The sequence below is a fragment of the Oratosquilla oratoria genome, chromosome 7 (genome assembly GCF_046742065.1).
Source record: "Oratosquilla oratoria isolate Oo_2021 chromosome 7, ASM4674206v1, whole genome shotgun sequence".
NCBI lineage: Eukaryota > Metazoa > Arthropoda > Malacostraca > Stomatopoda > Squillidae > Oratosquilla > Oratosquilla oratoria.
Genome location: NC_134783.1, coordinates 41,359,387 through 41,383,508, shown reverse-complemented (window position 1 = coordinate 41,383,508; position 24,122 = coordinate 41,359,387). Strand labels below are relative to the sequence as shown.

The following is a 24,122-nucleotide window of genomic DNA, read 5'->3' as shown; positions in this document are numbered from 1 at the left end:
CGGTTTATTGGGTATAGCAGCATTACTGCTGAAAATATACAGCCTACAAAAATGATAAAATTATAAAACTATAACAGTGAAAAGACGTTACAAGCATTAAAAAACAAAACAGTAAGCTAAGGAATAGCTCTGTGTGTGTGTGTGTGTGTGTGTGTGTGTGTGTGTGTGTGTGTGTGTGTGTGTGTGTGTGTGTGTGTGTGTGTGTGTGTGTGTGTGTGTGCGTGTGTGTGCGCGCGCGCGGACCCCTACCATGAGACTACTTCGAGTGCCTCTGTACCCAAGCAAACATTGCAGTCGCAGTTCGCCCACCTCGCCCTCCCACCCCACTCCCTCCACTAGAAGTCTCTGAGGGATGCCAGCATCGAACGCGCGAAAAAATCATCCCTCCGAAAGACACGTGTGCCGTCCTGTGACAATTATCTACCCATAAAATATATCCGAGCGATTTTTCAAATATACTTGTGACCATGAAAGACAGGAATATGATCGTGAAAGAAACGTGATAAATACATCCGGTATGTAGCAATGTGGTATTACATAATAAAAAGAAACCTAACGATACAGGAAATCTGTCGTGCAAAAGGGCGATTGAGTCGGCTAATGAGGCAACTGACGTTATCAGTCTGCTGGTATTAAAAGTCTGGCACTATCAGCTTTATTGGAAATCTTAATCCCATCAATAAACTATCACATGAGGGGTGACATTTGTCAACAAGGGAATATATGAACGACGTAATATGATCAATATAATGATTGCATAAACATCGTCCGCAGCTCTCTCTGCCCTTGGCCGCGTCTCTTGTGCTGCGCGACATGACGTCACACGATGTATGACATGACGTCACGTCGCTTTTTCTAAAAGGCCTATTGAAACGCGAGCAATGTTCAAAGAGAATAATTTGAAATACTGAGAGAGAGAGAGAGAGAGAGAGAGAGAGAGAGAGAGAGAGAGAGAGAGAGAGAGAGAGAGGAGAGAGAGAGAGATAAGTAGCTTCCACTTTCGCTTACATAACACCGTACACAATTTCACCTTACTTAGTTCCTTTTCCATGCGTACATTAAGTACCCCTAAAACACGCCGGGATAACGACTTCCAAACACACCACATCCATAAGCGACATCGATCCAGACAAGGTAAAAACATTACCAATATCAAGTGAGTCGGGTTCTGGTATGGATCCACATCTAAACAATGTCATACGAGTGTAGTAGTCAAAATCGAAGAAGAAGGAGAAAAAAGAAAAGGAGGAAAAGGAGAAGGAAAAGATGATAGAGGAAGTAGAGGTAAAATAGAAAATAAGGAAAAGAAGATGAATAGGAAAGGAGAAGAGTGAAAGGTGAGGGAGGGGGAAAGGGAGGGAGAGAGAGAGAGAGAGAGAGAGAGAGAGAGAGAGAGAGAGAGAGAGAGAGAGAGAGAGAGAGAGAGAGAGAAGGCCTACATCAGGCATCTACCGAAACTACCACCTTTGCCCAACGTGTTTGAATTGCTGCGACCAGCAGCAGTCTCCGTCAGTCACTGGACTTAAACCTGTGCAAGGAAATACAAGTTTGCCTGTTCGTAGCTGCGGCCGAAGCCTTCACGCTGAACTCCGAACAGTCGGGGCAAGTGGCAATCACTTGGGAACAGCTCCGAAGATTTTCAAGTAAGTCGCTGGCGCCATATGATTTTCTTTAGCTATGAAGAATAATTTCGTGACTTCACAGTTAAGAAACTGTCTCGGGTTAACTCTCTACCCATAGGAGGTTAACTTTGTGAATGTCTACTTCGATGCCACAATTTTTATTCAAACTTGGAGCTTCTCTACCACAAAGGATTACACACACACACACACACACACACACACACACGTCAGTACACAATGTTGTGTCCTACTTTAGCGCGCCTGACATCGATTCTGTCTCGGTATTAGACACAGCGAAAATTTATAACATTTACACGCACACACACGCGCGCACGTGCGTGTGTGTGTGTACCCAAGATTGGGAACAGGTTGTATTACAACTCCCTTTCCCCCATCAAACACAACCTACATAGGTGGCACAACCCATAACCCCCATTTCAACCTACAAGTTCCACAAACATCCACAATCTCTAGGGGTGGAAACTGAGACGCTTCGGGTCGAACGTGTCCCTAATGTTTCGTTCATTTCGGAATCATTCGCTCACCTCCAGCTTGACCTACTTCTCTTTCGACTCTGGAAAAGTGCCAGGCTTCTCAGTAACGCCTCCCGGCGGAGGGAGCGTCGAAGGGGGCTGTGGGCGACTGGAATGGGCGCTGGAGACTCCCACGAGTAGACTTCATGTAGGTGTCCGACTGGAAGGTTCTTCAGAATTCGAGACTATATGAAATCGGGGCGATGCTTTTTGGTACACAAAGGCGATGCTCTCTTTGGGCGTCTTCATCAAGGGAACAAATAACGGTTTCACAAAAGGATATCATAAATGCATAAAACACACACATATACACACACACACTCAAAAACTAAAATGATATAAATAGATAAATAAATAAAAATAAAATAACAAAGAATAAAGAGAGAAAATCACCATAAGACTAAATATAACCAACATTTCTTTTTGTTATTCTTCTTTTAGTGCAGCAGGGTTACAGCCTACATTATGACGGGCCTGTCTTTGCATGCTTTCTGTGTAAATGCATTACGTTCACTCACACGCACAAGCGCGCGCACGCACACAAACACATATATATGTAGTGTGTGTGTGTGTGTCTGTGCGTGTGTGTGTGAGTGAGAGAGAGCCAATCAACGAATAAGTGTGTTCTCACGTGCACGACATACGCGCGCGCACGCAAGACGCATGCGCGAGCGCAGGCAGGCCGCAACGTCACAGCTTCAGTCAGATCAGCAACGTTTGGAGAGAACGAAGCTGAACGAAACGATGTGGGGCTACCATCCCAGCTCCATTCGCTCCAGCAGTAACCAGGTCAAATTTCCTTTTATGATCGTTTGCTTTCGTTCACGTCGCCTTCTCGGGGTGGAATTTTGATAATACTGTCTGATCACTATTGTGTGTTCATAAAGCTGGACGACCTTTGATGAATATTGCTTTCCTTTGTTGCTAAGCCTTTGTAATCCCCTCCTTCCCCTGACGCTCCTTTTTAACTTTACAAAACCCTAACCCACTTCGCTAGGGGAGGCCTATACATTGTTCAAACGCCAAATATACCTCAAGTAATTTCTTACGCTGTGACGTCATCTTTTACCAATTTTATTAAGGCTAACGAAAGGCGATTTTTTCAGATGACGGCTGAAGCCTTTAATACATGGGTGGCGCTCCCAAATTAGCTTAAAATAATAATAATAATAATAATAATTATAATAATAATAATAAAAATGATAATAATAATAATGAAATAAAAATAAATAAATATCGCTGCCGTTTTCGCTTTGATCTTCACCTAAACGACGGCCATATAAGGAGATATAGCCCAAGTTGAAATCCTACATCAAATCGAGGCAAGGTCTGTATAATTGGAGAGCAAATGACGATACCCCACGAGCGTTACTTCCCTGTGTATTACACAATGCAATACCTCGTGCTGAGGTTGTACAAGGTAACGCGTCAGAACGTTAGCTTGTTACCCAAGCATTATGTCAGTCAGGTGATCATATCTGTCAGCGGTACGTGCGTCTCGATCACAAGTGTCAGCATTATCAGGTATGTCTCAGTCAGCCGGAAGTCCTGTTTGTGAATTCACCACGAGTGTCAGTTTTATTTCAATCAGCTACAGTTTTGTCACCCATAGGCATTTGTCAGCTGTGTCAGAGCATAAAACTAAGTAAGCAATCTGTCAGCCATCTAAGAGTATTACTCGCGTCAGCACACAAAGAAAGCATGTCAGAGGATGAAGTGTTGGATATCAGCTTCGTGTCAGCCATACAAAGGGCAGACATAAAGTCTCTGGGTGTTACAGTTTCTCATGGAATTTATTACTTCAACTTCTCGTTGTGCTATATTTTACATCCCTCGTCCTCTCTAACACCCTCACCCACCCACCCACCCTTCCTCTCTCACTTCCTCACCAAATCCTCTTTATCTTCCTCTTTCGTCTCTTTTCTTTCCTTCTTTCTTGACGTTTTCCATTACCAGCAAACTGTTTCCGTCTTCGTTTTCCTCCTCCTCCTCCTCCGACCACATTTCATTCATCGTATGTCATCATAATCTTCTTCCTCTTCGTTATTTTATTTTTCGTTTAGTTTCGAATTTTTCCCATTCTTTGTCCTTGCTGTTTTTTCTATTAATGCTCCTCTCCATTTCTCTTTCTTTTCTTTATTCAATATCGTCTCTCTCTCTCTCCTCTGCTCCAGGTCGTAGTTCACCTGACGTCGTCGTCATTTTCGTCTACGTCGTCGTCTTCTCCTTCGTCATCTCCAATGATGTCTTCAATTTTAACGTCGTTGCTTCCGGTGTCATTATTCGTGCTATCGTCGTCAACATCCACGACGACTTCAGAATCATGTTCAGCAACATTACCATGGTCTTCGTCGTCGTTTTCCACACCCCGAGCCTTCCATCATCCCACGCCCTCTCTCCGCCTCTCACACCCTCTCTCCCAATGGCCGCCCACGTCGACGCCCCATTTCTCCTCCTCTTCCCCTCCTCCAACTCCCACGGAGCCTTTACCTTTCCAGGTTCCCCACATTCTTTTCTCAACTTCCATTCGTTCCTCTACCCTCCTCCTCCCCCTCCCTCCTCTCCTCGACCCATGTTTCGTTTTTAGTTTCCGTTATTTCTTCTACTTTAGGACGAAGAAGACAAAGAAAAAACGAAGAAGAAAAAAATCCAGAAACCAGATCTTCCAGTCATTCTCCTCCTCATCTTCCTTATTTCTTCCTCGTTCGCCTTTTACGAATCTCCTCCTTCGCATACTTCTCCTCTTCCTCGTCCTTCCTCTCCTCTTTCCACAAGTGGCTTCTCCATCCTACAGCATCAGCAAAGGCGACAGCGCTTTTCAAAGACTGCTTGTGGTCCTGAAAGAGGAGAAGGTGGATGTGCTGGAGGGGGGAGATGGATTTGACGATGGCGTTGGTGGATGTGCTGGTGGATGTAGTAAATTCCTCTCCTTCACCTTGACATCAGCGTTGTTCCTCCTCCTCCTCCCCCTCTCTTCCTCCTCCCCCTCGTTCATCTCGGCGCTAATCCGGCCCGGTTGTCTTGGTGCCTTTGGCAAGTTTCCTTGTGCAAGAGGACGGAAGGACTCGGCTCCGCGCCAGCAGGAGAGACAGAGGAACGGAGGGAGATGAAAGTTATGGTAAACAAGAGAGGACTAAAGGACTGTAGGATATGGGGAGGGGGTAAAGGGAGGATCTACACGCAGTGTTTACAAAAACATGACAGGACACGAAGAAATAGAATACTGAATGAGATAAGACATAAAACTTAGCAGGAGGAGAAAGAGGAAGAAAGTGATAGTAGAAGACAAGGAGGAAGAGAAAGAGGAATAGGTGGAAGAAGGAGAGGAGGAAGAAGAGGAGGAAGAGAAGATAGTAGGAGGAAGAGAAAGGGGGGAGGAGGAGGAAGAGGAGTGGGGGTAAGGCTTTTCGTAAGCAAGCTGTTCACATATTCCAGAATGGTGAAGAGAAAAAAATAAAGTTAAAATTAATGTATACACACACACACACACACACACACACACACACACACACATATATATATATATATACATATATATATACATATATATATATATATATATATATATATATATATATATATATAACATCCCAATTCTTTCTCCTCTTTTGCTTTTGTAATGGGTTCACTTCCCGAGAAATAGTTTAAGGATAGTCTTTTGCCGCTATTGGCCATTTCCAGTACTTTCCATTATTTCTTTTGTATTGAACTTCATTTCCCATTCTTGGCTCCATGCAAAAATAGCATCTAGATATTTTTTGCAATAGTCTACCATCCTCTTCATTTTTCACTCATGATTTTGGCGTCATCTGCAAACATGTTGGCATAGTTTGTTGCATCTTTCATCATGTCGTTGACATAGACAAGAAACATTCATTATCAGTTCAAGCACTGAACCTTGTGGAACTCCACTCGTTACTGCTCCCCATCTTGACGTCTTATCCTTTACTATTGCCCTCACGTATACTCCCTTCAAAAATCTTTCATCCATTCTAGTAGTTTGGCTCTAAGTCCTCCAACGTGATCCAATTTCCACATAAGTCGACTGTGAGGCACTTTATCAAATGCCATCAATGTCCATCTTTTTAAGATATTTGGTACATCGATCTTTCACAATCCTTTCACATAAATTCACTATTGTGCTGATCAGTGATACCGGCCTATAATTTAGTGGTGTCTCCTTGTTTCTACATTTGTGAATTGGTACCACATTTGCGCTTTTCCTATCAAGTGGCACTATGCTTTCTTTCAATGAACATATAAGACTGAATCTTGTCTGATAGTCGTTCCCTACATTCTTTAAGTGGCCAGTTTGAGATCCCGTCAGGTCCTGAAGCTTTTGTCACATCCAATGATCCCAAAAGACTGAGCGCTTACATAAGAACATAAGAATGAAGGAGACTGCAAGAGACCATAAGGCCTACACTAGGCAGCTCGGTATCGATCACCACATGTCATCCCCATCCATAAAGTTGTCTAATCGTTTCTTAAAACAACTGATAGTTTCAGCGCTTACTACATGGTTACTAAGTTTATTCCATTCGTCGACCACGCTATTAGCAAACCAATTCTTCCCTCACTTCTAGAATATATCTTCTAAACCTTGAATTCTTGCTCGCCTCGCTTTTCTATGAAAAGTAAATCTCCTTTGTAAAGAGAGATTGGAAACTTTTTATCATTTCTGCCTGAGCTGAGGCCTCCCCGAAGACCTCACCACTCACTATTACCTTGGTGATTTCTTCTTTGTGTCTCAATGTTCCGCCCGTAAAACCATCACTGTTCACATTTACATTTAGCTACTATACTTATTTCAAAAGGACATGAGTGCGTGTGCGCACGCGTTTCCCTATTTTCAATATATAGGTAAAATTGATTTATATACATCTGTCAAATTCGGTTTAAATTCATTTATGTTTTCCGGTTCCGCTATTTACTCTTCCACGTTATTCCAAACGCTGATGCAGCTGATGCATACGTATGGAAAACAGAGAACCTGTGCATCTTTCGGGAACTATGATTTTTATCTATTTGTCTATTTGTATGTTTATTCGTTTTTCCAATTACCTGTTGTCACCCTCCCATTCCAAATAAAGCGATTCCTACCAAATTGAACTGCGTCCATTATTATTACTATTACGAATACAGCAATCATATCACTTATCTTTTATGCTTGTGTGTGTGTATGTGTGTGTGTGTGTGTGTGTGTGTGTGTGTGTGTGTGTGTGTGTGTGTGTGTGTGTGTAGAATAAGGTGAAGGATCCTGGAACGGGAAGAGTATGTGTAAATGTATGTGTGCATGTGTGGTTGGGGGTGGTGGTAGTGTGCATGTGGGGTGGGGGTGGAGGGGGAATGGGAGGGGGAGGGGAGAGGGAGGGGAGGGGAGAGGGAGGGGAGGGGGGAGGAGGGAGGGGGGAGGAGCACCCAGGTCAGCGGCAGTGGAGCGTAAGGCGAGATAAGTCCCTCAGCCTCCTGCCTGCCGTAGCCGCGTCAGCAGTGCTTAAAATAACGAAGGAGGAGGAGGAAGAGGAAGAGGAGGAGGAGGAAGAGGAGGGCGGCCAGAGGAAGCTACAAAGATGACGTAACAGAAGTCAGAACGTTCCGGTCAGCAAGTCTGGGAGGATGGAGGTCCGGTGGATATGTTTGCTTACAAATATAATTTAACTTTTGAGTCACTGAATATCTAATAAATATTAACGAGAGTTGCTGATCTAATATATCAACACTCGCGTGTCATGTATGTGTTAATGTAAAGTAACTGAAAGAAATTATGCCAAAAAGTTACGAAATAAAATTTGAATAACAATGAGCATACACACACACACACACACACACACACATATATATATATAAATATATACTCACGTACCTACATAGTATGTGTGTGTATGTACATATGCGCACACGTGTGCGCATGTGCGTGTGGATGATGTGAACACCTCTTATGTGAACAACGTTAAACCCACATGAACCTCCAAAACACACACACACACACACACACACACACACACACACACACACACACAACATTGTTCTCCCTGGCCTGGTCATAACTATGACCTGATCAAGCGGAGCTGTCAGACAAAGCTCCGGCCATTCGTCTCCTCACATGATTGGCTGGAGTCGGGGGTGGGGAGGCTCCCAGATCCGCCATACTTTATTACACATCCCCTCTCCTCTCACGTGATTTGTCTGCGACAGTGGCAAGGCTCCCCGTGATTGGTTGACGTAAGGAATACAGGAACGAAGTCAGCCACACTCATTTTGGTTTCGTAAATCCTATAATGCGGTGTTGTTGTTATTGTTGTTGTTGTTTGTGGTATTCATGGTGGTAGGAATGACGGTGGTAGTAGTAGTGGTAAGTGACTAGTGGTGGTAGAGGTGGTGGTGGTGGTAGTGGTGGCGGTGAAGAAACTGATGCCGACAGCCTTCAAGCCAGACCCTAAGACACGTAAAATAATGCAGAGATGGGAAACGAGGCGCAAAATCCCGACGGAAAAAAGAGAAAAAAGAAAAATGAAAAGAAAAGAAAAGGGATAAGAAAAATGGCGAGAGAGAGAAAGAGAGAGAATGAGGGGAGATGAGAAACGGTGAGAGAGAGAGAGAGAGAGAGAGAGAGAGAGAGAGAGAGAGAGAGAGAGAGAGAGAGAGAGAGAGAGAGGAGAGAGAAAGAGAGAGAGAGAGAAAGAGAGAGGGAGGGAGAGGGGGAGATGAGAAACAGCGAGCAGCGAGAGAGAGTGAGAGAGAGATGGGGAGAAGGAGAAAGCGAGAGGGAGGGAGTGAATGAGAGAGGGGGAGAGGGAGAAACAGCGAGAGAAAGTGAGAGAGTGAAAGAGAGAGAGAAAAAAAAGTCTGTATCTAAGAAGTAGGAGTCGTCCACAATAAGAATAGACGGCAAGCCACAACACGGACAGAAATAGACAGAATTTCATAAATGCAAAGACAGAAACCGGACAGACGCAGTCCCTATGCCACGCATAGACGGGAATCTACGACAAGGACGGGCGAGATTTCCCGTCATCTACAGATAGACAGACAGACAGACAGACGGAGAAATGCATACACTCGGGAATACAACACCCACACGAAAATATGCCACACAAAGTCAAAAAACTTATCGTAAGTAGTAAATAGTAAACCCCCACATCTCAACCCATCACGGATAACGAATGAAAGAAATTGGATGAGAGGGCGTCCCACAAGCAAATTCAATAAGGGAGGAGGATTGGTGAAATGAATGGATGAAGTGGATGAAGAAAGCGGATGGGTGAAGTGGATGAAGGAAACGGATGGATGAAATATATGGATAGATAGAGGGAAGGAAGGAAGGCGGGAGGGAAGGAGGGAGAGAGGGAGGAAGGGAGAGAGGGAGGAAGGGAGGGAGGGAGGGAAGAAGAAGGATGGAGGGAAGATGGGAGGGGAGGAGGGAGGGAGGAAGTGAAGGAGGGATGAAAGAAGGGAGGAAAAAGGGAGAGAAGAAGGGAGGGAAAGAGGAAGGGAGACAGGGAGGGAAGGAGTTGGGGAGGTGACAAATCAATCTTAGAGGAGAGCCCTACATCAATTGGTGTCTCGATCTACCGAGTCTATTTTCAATCAAGGTTCACCTGTCAACTGAATAGCACCATCTGGAATAAAAAAAAAATCATACTGGACGAGATAATGCCAGAAACCAGAGTTTCTTAACCTATTTTCACGTGTACCCCGTACCTATGAATTGCTATTGTTTAACCTCCTGCAGTTGACTTCAACACTAAATCTAATCGTTTTGCATCCACTAACTGATAGTGGCTTCCGGTTGGCGGCCCCTTTTATTGACCACCGTGGCCCAATAGGATTCCATGGACCAGAGGCTGAGAACCAGTGCCAGAAACCATGGAAATCCCATGATGGATAGGTTGCATGCTTGGCAAAATGGAAGGACATTTACGCAAACACACACGTACGCATACGTACATGTACACATATACATACACCAAAGGGGTTCTTCCCCACCCCCCACCCCCGTCTACATGCGAGTCGCCAAAAACCCTTTTGAAACTTTACCCTCAAAGAATCGGAGGTGAGGGGTGGATCTTTCAAAACACATCCTCTCCAGCAAACACAAAGCCCCCCCCCCCTACCTTCACCCCCCCCCAGCCATCCTCCGACGTTCTTTCCCACCCTTAGGAAATAAAATATAATAAAAATATATAAATAAATAAATTAATGCTGGAAGAGAACGAGCACGAACTCGCATCAGCGAGCGAGCGAGAAGGAAGAGAGTTTAAATCTAATCTCACGACGAAGAGCGGCGAGAGGTGGGACAAAGGAATCCACACCCGAGGCACAAAGAGAACAAAGAGAAACCCGGAGGCACATGGAAGGAGAGAGAGAGAGAGAGAGAGAGAGAGAGAGAGAGAGAGAGAGAGAGAGAGAGAGAGAGAGAAAGGGGGGGACGACGACAGGAGAACTAGGTACTCCATCGATGGGTGGGAACACAAGAGAAGGAGAAGACGACAGTCAAGGAGGAAGGCCAGGAAGGAGAGAAACTTCCTGAAGAAGGATGCACAAGAGGATTTGACTGAAGGGAGAAGAAGAGTTGCCTGAAAGAGGAGGACCTGACTGAAGGAAAAGTTGTTTTACTACAAGAACGACCAAAGATATATTTTCCATTGTTCTGGATAATGAAGGGTCAGGTCTGGATGTCCGCTCAGAAACCCCCTTTTCCACCCCACCATACCCTCGCAGCCACATCACTACCCAGGGACCGACGATATAAACAAACCTAATCAAGATGGAAGGGTGACGGGCGAGTTGGGGGTGGGGGAGGGTGGTGGTGGCATAAACAACATTGCCCTTGGGGGGGCAAAAAAAGGGGGGGAATTTCGGGGTGGGGGTGTGGGGGGGTTGCAACCTTGCCAACCAGATCTCGATGTTTGCGCGAAGATATGAATAACCTCAGAGGTAAAGATCGGCGCAAGAACATAAAACAGATCGTGTCAGAATGTTATTACGTTGAATCACGGGCGTCAAAAGAGCCAAGACGGAGAATCAAACCCGTGTATTGAGCAACAATGTTAACCCAGGCCAGTTAGGGAGCAAGGAAATAAAACTTAACCTCCCCCCTCAGCGAACGAGATTAGTTTACAAATGGAGGATTAATATAAAAAATTCTTGCGAGTTAAAGGAAGCAGTGGGAAAAAAAAGATGAAGACGAAGAAGAAGAAGAAGGAGGAGGAGAAAGAAGATGAAGAAAAAGAAAAAGATGAAGAACAAAGAGGAAAGAGAAAGAAGGAAGGGAAAAGAAAATGGGAAAGCTGAGAAAAATGGTTAGGAATCAATGACATAAAACAAAATCTGAAGACGAAAAGATGGGAGAAAGAGAAAAGAAGAAGAAGAAGAAGAAGGAGGTGGAGGAAGCACGAGCAGTAGCGAATGGGGGGGAAGGGGGGGAAGGAGGAAACGAACTCTTGGATGAAAAGAAGAAATATAAGAGAGGAGAGGGTGCGGGAATGCTTGACAATACAAACAATATAAATACCTTTGCGCGCGACGAAAAATAAACGGGACCAAATACGAAGGCCGAGAAGAGGAAAGTTAAAAGAAGAAAGCAAAAAGAATGAAGACGCTCGACAAAGAAATAACAGGTGAAATGTCACTGCGGAGGAGGAGGAGGAGGAGGAGGAGGACGAAAGGGAGGGAAGGAAGGAAGAGACTCGCAAAATAACTAAACAAAGAAGATGGAAGAAGGGAACGAAACGAGTGATCACAAAAAAGATACGAGGCCATGATGACGATGATGATAAAGGTAATGATAGCGAGGAGGAGAGAAGGGAGGAGCAAAAGGAGGAGGAGGAGGAGGATCGGGAAGAGAAGGAGAAAGATATGAAGGAAAAGGAGGAGGAAAATGAACATGAGGGAGATGAGGAGGTGCATTAGGATCAGGATGATGATGATGATGATGAGGAGGAGGAGGAGGAGGAGAGAAGGGAGGAGCAAAAGGAGGAGGAGGAAAGGGAAGAGGAGAAAGATATGAAGGAAAAAGGAGGAGGAAAATGAACATGAGGGAGATGAGGATGTGCATTAGGATCAGGATGATGATGATGATGATGAGGAGGAGGAGGAGGACGAGAGAAAGGAGGAGCAAAAGGAAAAGGAGGAAAGGGAAGAGAAGGAGAAAGATATGAAGGAAAAAGGAGGAGGAAAATGAACATGAGGGAGATGAGGAGGTGCATTAGGATCATGATGATGATGATGAGGAGGAGGAGGAGGAGAGAAGGGAGGAGCAAAAGGAGGAGGAGGAAAGGGAAGAGGAGAAAGATATGAAGGAAAAGGAGGAGGAAAATGAACATGAGGGAGATGAGGATGTGCATTAGGATCAGGATGATGATGGTGATGAGGAGGAGGAGGAGGAGGACGAGAGAAAGGAGGAGCAAAAGGAAAAGGAGGAAAGGGAAGAGAAGGAGAAAGATATGAAGAAAAAGGAGGAGGAAAATGAACATGAGGGAGATGAGGAGGTGCATTAGGATCATGATGATGAGGAGGAGGAGGAGGAGGACGAGAGAAGGGAGGAGCAAAAGGAAAAGGAGGAAAGGGAAGAGAAGGAGAAAGATATGAAGAAAAAGGAGGATGAAAATGAACATGAGGGAGATGAGGAGGTGTATTAGGATCAGGATGATGATGATGATGAGGAGGAGGAGGAGGAGGAGGAGGAGAGAAGGGAGGAGCAAAAGGAGGAAAAGGAGGAAAGGGAAGAGAAGGAGAAAGATATGAAGAAAAAGGAGGAGGAAAATGAACATGAGGGAGATGAGGAGGTGCATTAGGACCATGATGATGATGAGGAGGAGGAGGAGGATGAGGAGGGCGAGGAGGAGTGCACAGCAAGACGACAAGGCTGAGGGTACACAAGAAATGGATCCGTCTATAAAGAACGAAAGCTGGGTGGTGTGAGGTAGAGGAAGAGGAAGAAGAGGAGGAGGAGGAAGATAAAGAACGATGGATTACACATGACAGGAGATCGAAAGGGAAGGGAGAGAAGATGTACTGGGGGTTGGGGGGAGGGAGAGGGGGAGAGGGAGAGGGGGAAGAGGACAAAGAAGAAGGGGGGGGAGGTGAGTTGAATGAAAAAGTATATGAACCAACCTGGAATGAAAAAAGAGGTGTAGGGTAAAGAGAGAAGAGTTGAAGAGAGACAGAAGGCATAAAGAGGAGGAGGGAAGAAGAGGAGGAGGCTGGAGAGAAGGAAGAGACAGGCGAGAAGGATGAAATAGAGGAGGGAGTAGATGAAGAGGAGGTCGGAAAAGTGAAGGAAGAGAAAGAAAGAAAAAAAAATATATGAACGGAAATATGAGGAAGATCAGGAGGAACAAGAAGGAGGAAAAAAATGCTAGAGTGAGACAGAGTGGTTGTATAAATACCACCTACCACTCCCCCAACGACGCAAGACAGCCCCCCACCCCTTTCCCTCACACCCCCCCTTTTCCCCACCACCCAACAGATGTAAACATCACTACTTTGATCATGCAAGCAAGCACCAAGCAAGCAAGCAAGCATCCCCAGCATCAGTCCTCCAAACGGAGAAGTTCTCATCTATACGTAAGCAAAACGGGGGAAAGGGGGAAGGAGGGGGGGTTGCTTGAAGAAAAGGGACGGAGTTAGGAAAAAATCATGTAGTGACATTGGGAGAAATTGCAAACAAGCTGGGAAATAAGCGATGGTAAGGAGGAAGGCTGGGAAGAAAGGAAGGGGGGGGAGGGGGAGGGAGGACTAGGAAGGAAGGTTTGGAGGAAGAGAGGGGTGGGGGGAGAGTATGAAAGGAAAAGGGTACAAAGGAAGGGAGGAAGGGAGGGAGGAAGGGAGAGAGGAAGGAAGGAAGGAAGGAAGGATGGAAGGAATGGGGCCAGCAATAGAACAAAAAGGAATAGGAAGAAGAGGAAGAGGAGGAGGAAGAGGAGGAAGAGGAGGAGGAAGAGGAGGAGGAAGAGGAGGGGTAGGGAGGTAGAGAAAAGAAGAGGAATAGGAAGAGGAGGAATGGGAGGAGGAGGAAGAGGGAACAGGAGGAAGAGGAGGGAGTTATCGGATGAGGAAGGGGAGGAACGAGGAAGGCGCGTGTCGGGATTTTAGTCAGGGAAGAGTGGCACAGATGTCGTACAAGTGTTGTCAGTGGTGGGGCGATGGCGTCGTGGTGGTGGTGGTGTTGGAGGTGATGGTGGTGGTTGTGATGGCGTTGGTGATGGTTGTGGTGTTGCTGGTGACGATTATAGTGATAGTGGTGATTGTGGTCGAGGTGGAAGAGGTGATGATGAGGTAAGTGGTGGTGGTGATGGTCGTGGTAGGAGCAGTGACGGAAGCAACGATGATGATGATGATGTAGAGAGCATATATCCACCTTCTCCTGCCTCCTACAAAACACACACACACACACACAGTCCTCCCCTTCCCCCCAGACCCGGACTGAGACATAAAAATGACCTCAACCAATCCACAGTGACGAACTTCATCATCGTATCACCGTTACTGTCACTTTAGAGTACAAGTAACCTCATTATGATTTCCTACAACTGTCTTCCAGTATATCAGAAAGTAAAATAAATAAATAAATAAAAAATAAATCCCGGTTGTATTCCATGTTAACAACGAATCAATCGAACCAGCATTGGCTCGACTGGTAAAGCCCGAGTCTGGTTTAACCGCGCGGGGATTCAGGCGTCAGTTCGAATCCTGTCCGCGATGCAGAGGTTAAGAAGGGCGTCCACTCTAAGTAATGGCCCCCGATCACTGCTTGCCTCAAAACTGGGATGACTTGGTGACGTCACTGTGTGTGTGTGATATATTAGCTTCTCTGGGTATCGTCGCTGATGTGGCATAGCGTGGTCACCGGCTCCTGCGTTCGAATAGTTCCGAGAGAGAAAAAAAAAAATCCCCAAGTGTACGACTTATCAACTGACCATTTTGTTTGTTTTTATTTGCTTGTTTGGGTGCTCGTTTACCTACGCTAAACTTCTATTTTCTGAATCAGACCTCGTTATTGACAGAAAGTCTTCTCTCCTGTCAACGTTTAGGTGTTGTTGATTTCACGCTCGGAGAGAGAGAGAGAGAGAGAGAGAGAGAGAGAGAGAGAGAGAGAGAGAGAGGAGGAGGGAGTGTTTGCGTGCGCGTGCACATGCGTCTGTTACCCTTCATAAACACACCCTACCCTGGTCGACACCCTCGCATCACGCATGTGTATTTTGCAACCTGATAGGTCCACGAGCATTTACGCAACAGAAGAACTTCTTCGAGAAAGATGCACCGAACTTACATTTACCATTTACATTCTACAACGAAAATATTCATAAAACAATAATAATAATAATAATAATAATAATAATAATAATAATAATAAAATAATATTAATAATTTATTTGTCCCCTCAACCTCAACCCGTTGTCTCCCAGGCCACCCTCCATTCTGAATAAACTACTAGAGAAGTAACCAGTCTAATGGAACTGAGCAACACTTCTGTTTTGTCCACGCAGTGGGAGACGAAGTGTTATGCGTAATCGAGTTTATCTTGAAATCCGGATGTCGACAAACGAAAGGCCGTCTGCGCACTGCCCAAAATTGCGCAATCATACATACACACACGTTTATATGTGTGTGTGTGTACAACATTGAATGGGTCCCAGTGAATAGATTTACATTTATCAACCACAATTCACTTTAATTCTAAGTCATCAACATCGAGAACCTCGAGGAGGCATACATGCAGAAACTGATACGTGTACATGGTACAGCTAAGGACTTGAACCTCCGCTAGCACGTAACAAGTAATAGTGATTTAACCGATTGCGCTATCAAGAGATATAAGTTGAGCGCAACTTTCCTTATATATTTGTATGCTCGAGTTACATACATATATATATATATATATATATATATATATATATATATATATATATATATATATATATATATATATATATATATACATCCCACGTCTACGTACCACCAATTGCACTATCATGGCGGAGGTGGGTTGAACGCAAAATTTCGTGTATGTGTAACTCGAGCATTCAAATACAAGAAAGTTACGCTCAACTTATATCTCTCTTGATAGCACAATGCGTTAGTCAATGGTCACTCGTTACGTGTGAGCGGGGGTTCGAGTCCTTCGCTTAACCACGTATCAATTTCTGCATGTAGGCCACCGCCGAGTTCCTCGACGATGATGTCTTAGAATGAAAGCGAAATGTGGTTGAAAAATGTACTATCACCATCATGCCTAGTCACCTCGCTTTGCGGAGGAGTTGTTGTGGAATTCACTTCGCCAGCGCTTCTATCCATATGAAAAATATCTCGCTGCTGTCGTGCAATGGAGAGAGAGAGAGAGAGAGAGAGAGAGAGAGAGAGAGAGAGAGAGAGAGAGAGAGAGAGAGAGAGAGAGAGGGGGGCGATCAAGTAGCGACAAGGCTGCCATCTATTGGTGTGTTGTCGAACTATGGAATCCATGTGTATGCGGTCAAGGCAGTAAGGAGGAGGACGATGTCTCTTCTCCGTCTGAAGTCGCTGTAATCGGCTCTGAAATGTCTCGGTGGGCTGAACAAGCGGATTTCTTTTCGCGTGCCAACGCTCGTAATTATGCGCGGCGGGAAGCCTCGATGTCTACGCCATGAGGCCGAAGCCGTCACTTTTACCCTATTATGCGCTCGAGGAGACAAGTGACAGTCTCTGCTGACAGTCGGAGGGTAGTGCGGGATTCGAACCCACAACTAAGAGGAGGCGAGACCTGCAAGCTTACGATTACGCCACTAAAGTAACAAAAATAATAATGTTAATAATAATCACGCGACTCAAAGTTCATAATGATGACATTATACTCTCCGAGAGAGAGAGAGAGAGAGAGAGAGAGAGAGAGAGAGAGAGAGAGAGAGAGAGAGAAATAGAGGGAGAGAGAAATAGAGTATATAGATATATATATATATTTATATATATATATATATATATATATATAGAGAGAGAGAGAGAGAGAGAGAGAGAGAGGGAGGGAGGAGAGGGAGGGAGAGAGAGGAGAGAGAGAGAAGTTTATTTCTCTGAATTGTAAATATTCCTACTGGCGCCTGTGATAGGCTCTACGATTGCATACATTCCTGTAATTGTGATATATTCCATAAAAAGTGGTATGTTGGGTGGATTTCAGATCCTGAAACTGAAATGGCAAGATGGAAGAAGACGCAAAAGGAGAATAAGAGGAGAAGATGGAGGAGGAGGAGGAGATGGAGGAGGAGGAGGAGATGGAGGAGGAAAAGGAGGAAGGAAGAATAATATGAAGACAGAAGAATAAAAGGAGGAAGAAGAAAAATATGCAGATATAGAATTTGAGGACGAGGAAGAAGGAAAAGATGGTAAAACTACAGAAGAAGAATAAAAGTAAGAAGAAGAAGAATGCAGAAGAAGAGAAGGTAAAACAAGAGGCAACAAAGAAGGACAACCGTAACATCAACTACCCAGTGCAAGAGAGAAGGCTGGTGATCAGCGCAAATAGTCAGCCGGCGTGCGAGTCCCTGCCGGCACAGCGGGAGGCGTCGAGTGGCCCCGGCCTGCAACGCCTTATCGACTGGCCGGCTCCGTAACGCCCGGTTTCCTATGTGTTCGCCCTCTAGAACAATGGGCGGTCCTGTCCTAGGGTGTCAAGTGGACTACCCCCTCTCCCACCCCCCACCCTCCTCTCGTTACGTAATGGTATGGGCACACTGAGTCAGCACGTAGAAATGTAACTATTCTTTCACCCAACCGGGACCTAAATGTACGTTAACTTCCTCCCAACCACCAGGATATTTTATTCAGGTAAAGGGAAAAAACATCTCCCTCCTCAGTCAACCATCAATTTTCGAAAATATTGATTCAAGAACTAAAACTGCCGAATTTTGAGGACGACGCATTTCAAAATCACTGCAAATTGGTCACTGCACTATCAACGGCCTTGGGGCTTTGTGAGACTGGCGTAGCAAAAATTCCTTTGTACATTGTTACTGAGCTCTGTTCTTGTACAGTTGGGCAAGAGACTTCCTCGACAATGGCGCTGAGCACCTGCGGCCGAAGCCGCCACCTTAGCCCTATTAAGCGCCTTAGGGACTGTTAACAACATTCACTGCTGGGAATCAGAGAGAAGTGCGGGATTCGAAACCACAAACTGAGCGGCTGTAAGAGCATGAAGCTTTCGACTACTCCACGTGTCCAATTTGGTTTTAAGTTAACGAGGACCAAAAAAGAACCTGAGGAAAGACAAGTCTTTGGTGCAAAAAGATAAGCGAGACCATTTGGTCTTTCGTTTGCGCAAATCTTCTGTCTTCTTTTGTGCCAATCTACGAAGAATTGAAATCTTGTTTCCCTAACTGAGCGTATTCCAGTGCCAAGTACTACAGTGCAAAGTACTGCAGTGCCAAGTACTACGATACTAAGTTCTATAGTGCCAAGTACTACAATGCAAAGTACTACAGTGCCAACTACTACAATGCCAAGTACTAGTACAGTGCCAAGTACTACAATGCCAGGTACTATAGTGCCAAGCACTAGTGTCAGTTACTATAGTACAAAGTACTACAATGCCAAGTACTGCAGTGCCAAATACTACAGTGCAAAGTACTAATACAGTGTCAAGTACTAGCGTCAAGTACTAGCACAGGTTGTTGACATTCACTTGTCAGTCATAATCACGTTTAACCCTCTACGCCGAGTGACGCTTCTATAGTTGTTGAATCGTGAAGTGAAGGTAGAGTGCTGGTGTACGACTGTATACAGATCCGATATTCCCAAAGATCTCTGTAATTCATTGTGGTTGTAATATTACGTCACACACTGTGACATATACTTGAAAAAATCGCGAAAAAACAAAGGTACGATACATACAAGTGGGTAATAAAGGAAGCTCCCACAGTGGCATTAAGGATTTAAAGTTAGTACCTACCCACTTCGTAATTTGGGACATGTTCACAAGAGGAAGCTTAAGCTTATCACACAACAGTACACTACAGAGATCTTTTGTTTCTATTTCCTGAGGAGGAAACATTGAATCTGTATAAGAGTAAAGCTTTTTAGTGGTCAATATATGTCAGGGACGTACATGTGTATGCATGTGTGTATACATAGCATATATGTGTGCATTTCGTTTTGGACGTAGTCTATTTCACTCACATTTTCAACATTAGCCGTCTCGATGAACTTGAGTAATGCCCTTCTTCCTAACTACTTTTAGGCGATTCTAACCGAGTTAAAATAATCTAACGCAGTTAAAAGTATTGATTACAACTTCCAACCTGTACTTTGTTACTAACCCTTATTTAACACCCTCAGACACTCCAAGACGTCTTGCGTCCCCATACAGGACAAGTCTGACCTTGAAACATCTAAACATGACACTTGAGAACTAGGTTAACCCCCAAGCTGGTACAAGTCCCGAACTTGGCAACCCGCCTGATGACGTCACGGAGAGTCCAACAGCTCATCACGAAACGGTTCTCAGGTGCTGATCGTTTGCATGCCCTTCGCCAATAGATATTAAGGATGGATGACCACCAATAAAGTATGAAGAATATATAGACAATTTATCAACACGCACCCCACAAGCACACGGCACCTGTAAAGTTACTAACCCAGAGGGAATGGTAGGTCATACAGAAGATTCCTGTGTTGTTTGTAGTTCTGTTGGTGAGGTTGTTTGGGTGAGAAAGCCAGGGAGAGAGAAGTGTGTGGTCGTGTCGTGTCCGGATGGCGAACCGCATCGGTCCGGCGACTATGGACCTTACCGTTTCGGGATTTTCGGAGACTGAAATGTTCCGAGTCTTGAAGGTGGGTGTGTTTTCGTCCATGATTATATATCGCGCACTGTGAGGAGGATGTAAGTTTTGAAAAGTTTGCACATTTAGTTAAGTTTGGACATGAGCTGCCACATGCGGAGGCCGAGCAGTGCACGCATATCCCTTCTGGAGGGAGACTTCGTTGTCGGGTGTATCCAATACGCTGGCAATTGAAATATCGGCATGGGCGTGGTATCTTCTAACATGATGGGTAACCCACGCACAGGTGAGTTAAGAATCGAAATAAAATTTTAAGCCAATATTAGTGCGATTTTTTTTTTAATATCGCCTATTTTATAGTTCAGTACAAGAGTGTTCTCGAGTTTGTTCTACAGGTTCTGTCTCTGTGTACTCCCGCATTCGTATGTTGACCGCTTCCACGCTGATCAATCTCACATGTGGTCTCGTTTGCACTAGGTTATCAGCAAGAGTTCAGATATGGAATCAGATATTCCGAGTCCTTGGTTTCAACTCCACAATTAGGGACCCACTTCATTAGGGGTCACATTTGGTGCGGGTTTCCGCATGTAGTGAAGTCTTTGTTTTACTGGTCGTTTTTAGGACAAGAATCTTGAGTATCCCAAGTCGGGGTCCACCTCGTCTCGATAGGGGTCGAATTGGGAGCTGTTTGGATGAGGCGAACTCGGAAATGAAATCTCGCTTGACGGGGTTAAAGTGAATGCCAATACTTCTGATTCTGAAGACATTCCATTAAGTCGGCGGCGGTAATTATTTTCCACAGTGAGGCGTAGGTAACTGTCACTGGGCTGTCAAGGCAAATCGTTCCTGGGTTGAGAGTGTGGGGGGGGGGGTAGGGCTCTCCCCTCCATTCATAAGGAGGTTTCACAGAGCGTTGCAGGGGATAAGGGAGAGACGATCTGTACTAAGGTGGGCTGGTGCTCCCTCCTCGTGTCGTCTTTTAGTTCTTTCCCGCTGGAGGAGTTTCCCCGGCCTGATGAGATTAAGGGAACTATGTTTACGTCACATTTTCCAGCCACTTTCCCAGAGCAGATCCTAGAGCTGCTCGGTCATCCATGCTCCTGCTTAGCTGTACTATCTCCTCAGCCCCAGTATAGATAGATAATACTTTGTCATTTCCGTCACTGACAAAAATGAAATTATTTTTGGTGTAGAGATAACGATAGCTAAAATGCACAAAACAAAAAAAACAAAAAAAAATCAAGACAAAAAATCCACAATAAAACAAAACACATTATGAATGCAAGCTACTATCATAAGGACATATAGTATTACATTTTAATACTACTCAGTACAAATGTCCTTTTGAATCTTGATCTTATCTGAATTCTGACTGGATACTTACAGAAATCACAATCTACTGCACACCACAGTCACGTACCATCGCTGGAGGACTTGATTGTCAATTAGAAGAACTGTTATTGTTATACTCAGAGGAAAGTTATGAATAATTGAATAAATTGTCAGTTTCCGTGGCTGACTCAGCATCAAGTTTCTTTGTGGGAAAATTCACAGGGAACCACAAGGAACTGCTGATGCTGCACCTGATCTTTCTTCGTGAAGAAATGACAGGATGATGTCCAAACACTCACCTCCCACTCCTAAGCCCCTGGAAGACATTAGACTCGAACACAGGCCCCAGAACATGTGAATCACGACGGATACCAACTCGCCACTCGACACAGAAACATCAATAAACGCGGGATACGATACACAAAGGCAGGGAGGCCGCCAACAAACAAGACTACAAGAAAAAAATAAATAAACCAATAAATCAATACATTGACAAAACAATGACGCGAAATTGTGCACGTTTCGATATAAACATATCCACAGCACTTCAAACCCAAGCGGACTCTCTGCAAAACCACTTGCAAAGATTTGGAGTATACGCCATCTGTAAACTGTACACACACAATACCTGGAGTACGCCAAGGTATATTCACCATGCGGCCACTCCAAATCGTCCAAAACAAACAAATCTAAGTTTACGTCGCGCTTGTGTGTGTGTGTATAAGAGGTTGCATCTATCCCTCGACAAGGGCGCGCGCGCGCACGCACACACAATTACTTTTGTACTACTCAAAACAGGATGGTGGTACATTTTGCAGTGAAGGAAAGAGAGAGAGTAAGGGAGAAAGGGATGGGGTGGGAAGAGTGAGGATAGTATGTATGCAACGTGTAAAATAAAACACACATTATATATATATATATATATATATATTATATATATAAATAATATATATATAAACACACACACACACACACACACACACATATATATATATATATATATATATATATATATATATTCTGTTCCGTCTCCGATGTTTCTATTCTTAAGACACTAACTATGGTGCCGAAGTCATGCCATGCAGGTGGGTCAGGTAAGATAAGATGGCCAAACACAAAGGAGGAACAGTCAACGTCGAGAGTGGTTAAAATCATTCTCTTTTGAGTGGATTTTTTCCAATAATATTAATATATATATATATATATATATATACATATATACATATATATATACATATATCTATGTATATATACATACATATATATACATATATATATACATATATATATATACATATATATACATACATATACATATATATACATATATATATATGTATATATATGTTGAGACATTCTGACAAGTTGACGTAAGCGAAGTAGGAAACACAGGAGTCTTAGTCTTGAGTTTATTCCTGACTAGTTTCGCAGGTATGCTTTGAAAAACCATACCTGCGAAACTAGTCAGGAATAAACTCAAGACTAAGACTCCTGTGTTTCCTACTCCGCTTACGACATATATATATATATATATATATACACACACTGTCTATCCTGTCTACTGTATTATATGCATAACATCCGACCTCAACCAATACTCGTCCTCCAGACTACTGAAGGAAGCAGTCCTCGACAAGGTGTGGAGAAGGAGGCCGCGATGCCCACAACCATCACTAACACTCGATTCGGGAGGCAACATTAATGTTCAGCAAGATCGATAATAACGCCATGCAACGATCCCCCATCCCCGACCTTGGGAACAAAATCGAATCGACACCATGCGTCGTGCGGCGACAAGGTGAGGGAGGGTCGTCGACAGGTAGCATATCCCCTTCGATGAAAAGCTTCGACCCGTGGTAATTATTGTACATGTACTCGATTCCCCTCAAACGCCCACCATCCCTCTTCCGAGCTCTTCTCTCCCAACAACCCAACTTTCCATCCTCAACTTATTTCCAGCACCGTGTTTTTAACTTCGTTGTTAATCCATAACTAAACTAATATCCTTCTTTGGATATTATTTATGGTATCCTAACTCACTCCTGCGTAGTTCCTCTGGGATCCACAGGACGGCAAACGAAGAGAAGAGACTAGCTATCCCGAAGACATAATTGAATGCAATGGCGACACCTGACAACTCTACCCAGCTGTTCCCCTCGCTCCTTACCTTACGATGGGAGAGCAAGCAGCGGGGCCAAAGGCGAAAAAAAAAAAAATCTGGAAGAGACGGCTGTGTCCGAAGATAGTTGATGGTAAAGAGATTGTTCAGTTGAACAAGTCTTGACTAGTAGTCAGTTCTCGACCCATATGAGCTCCGCAGGAAGTCCAGCCGTGGAGCTGAGGAGTTTGAAGGTAGCCAGCAGGGTGAGACCGGTTAGATTCTGTTTGGTTCGGGGGAGGGGAAGGAAGGCGACTGCCTGGCCTTGTTTGCAGACCAACGTGGGGAGCTGGTGTTGCTGGGGAGGGCAAACAATTGACCACAGGGCCTCCGGAGGTCAACGATTGCGTTCACAAAATGCTCCACATGCTATTACGGTACATCACGACTTCAAGCGTGGTACTGGCGCCCAAGCTGCAGCCTACATGATGCCAGGGACTGGGAAAACGTATCTACATCACTTGTATACACCAAACCTCAAGTCTGTACCAAAAACCAATATAAAATAACAAAAATACCTTCATTTTAATATAGTATTATAATACTAAGCTGTCCTCATAAAAGTATTAAATAAATGTGGTTCATTTGAAAGGAAAGTATCGTACGTCCGTCATCAACCCGGTGCGACGCAGACAACATGGTCGGCCAGAAACATTTCTGCGGGCCTCGTAGGACAGGTAAAGGTTATGATGATGTCCCGTAGTTTATCTCGATTATTCCGGTAATT

General features: G+C 44.4%; 1 protein-coding gene across 2 annotated transcripts in view; it reads right to left on the bottom strand.

Annotated features, from left to right (window-relative positions):
- Nucleotides 1-23,796, bottom strand: part of Ndae1 (Na[+]-driven anion exchanger 1) — a 557,753-nt gene extending 533,957 nt beyond the window's left edge. For both annotated transcript variants that reach the window (XM_076188096.1, XM_076188102.1), the window contains exon 1: nt 23,405-23,796. The gene's annotated coding sequence lies outside the window, so the exon portion shown is untranslated. The remainder of the gene's footprint in view (nt 1-23,404) is intronic.
- Between the last annotated feature and the right edge of the window lie 326 nt (nt 23,797-24,122).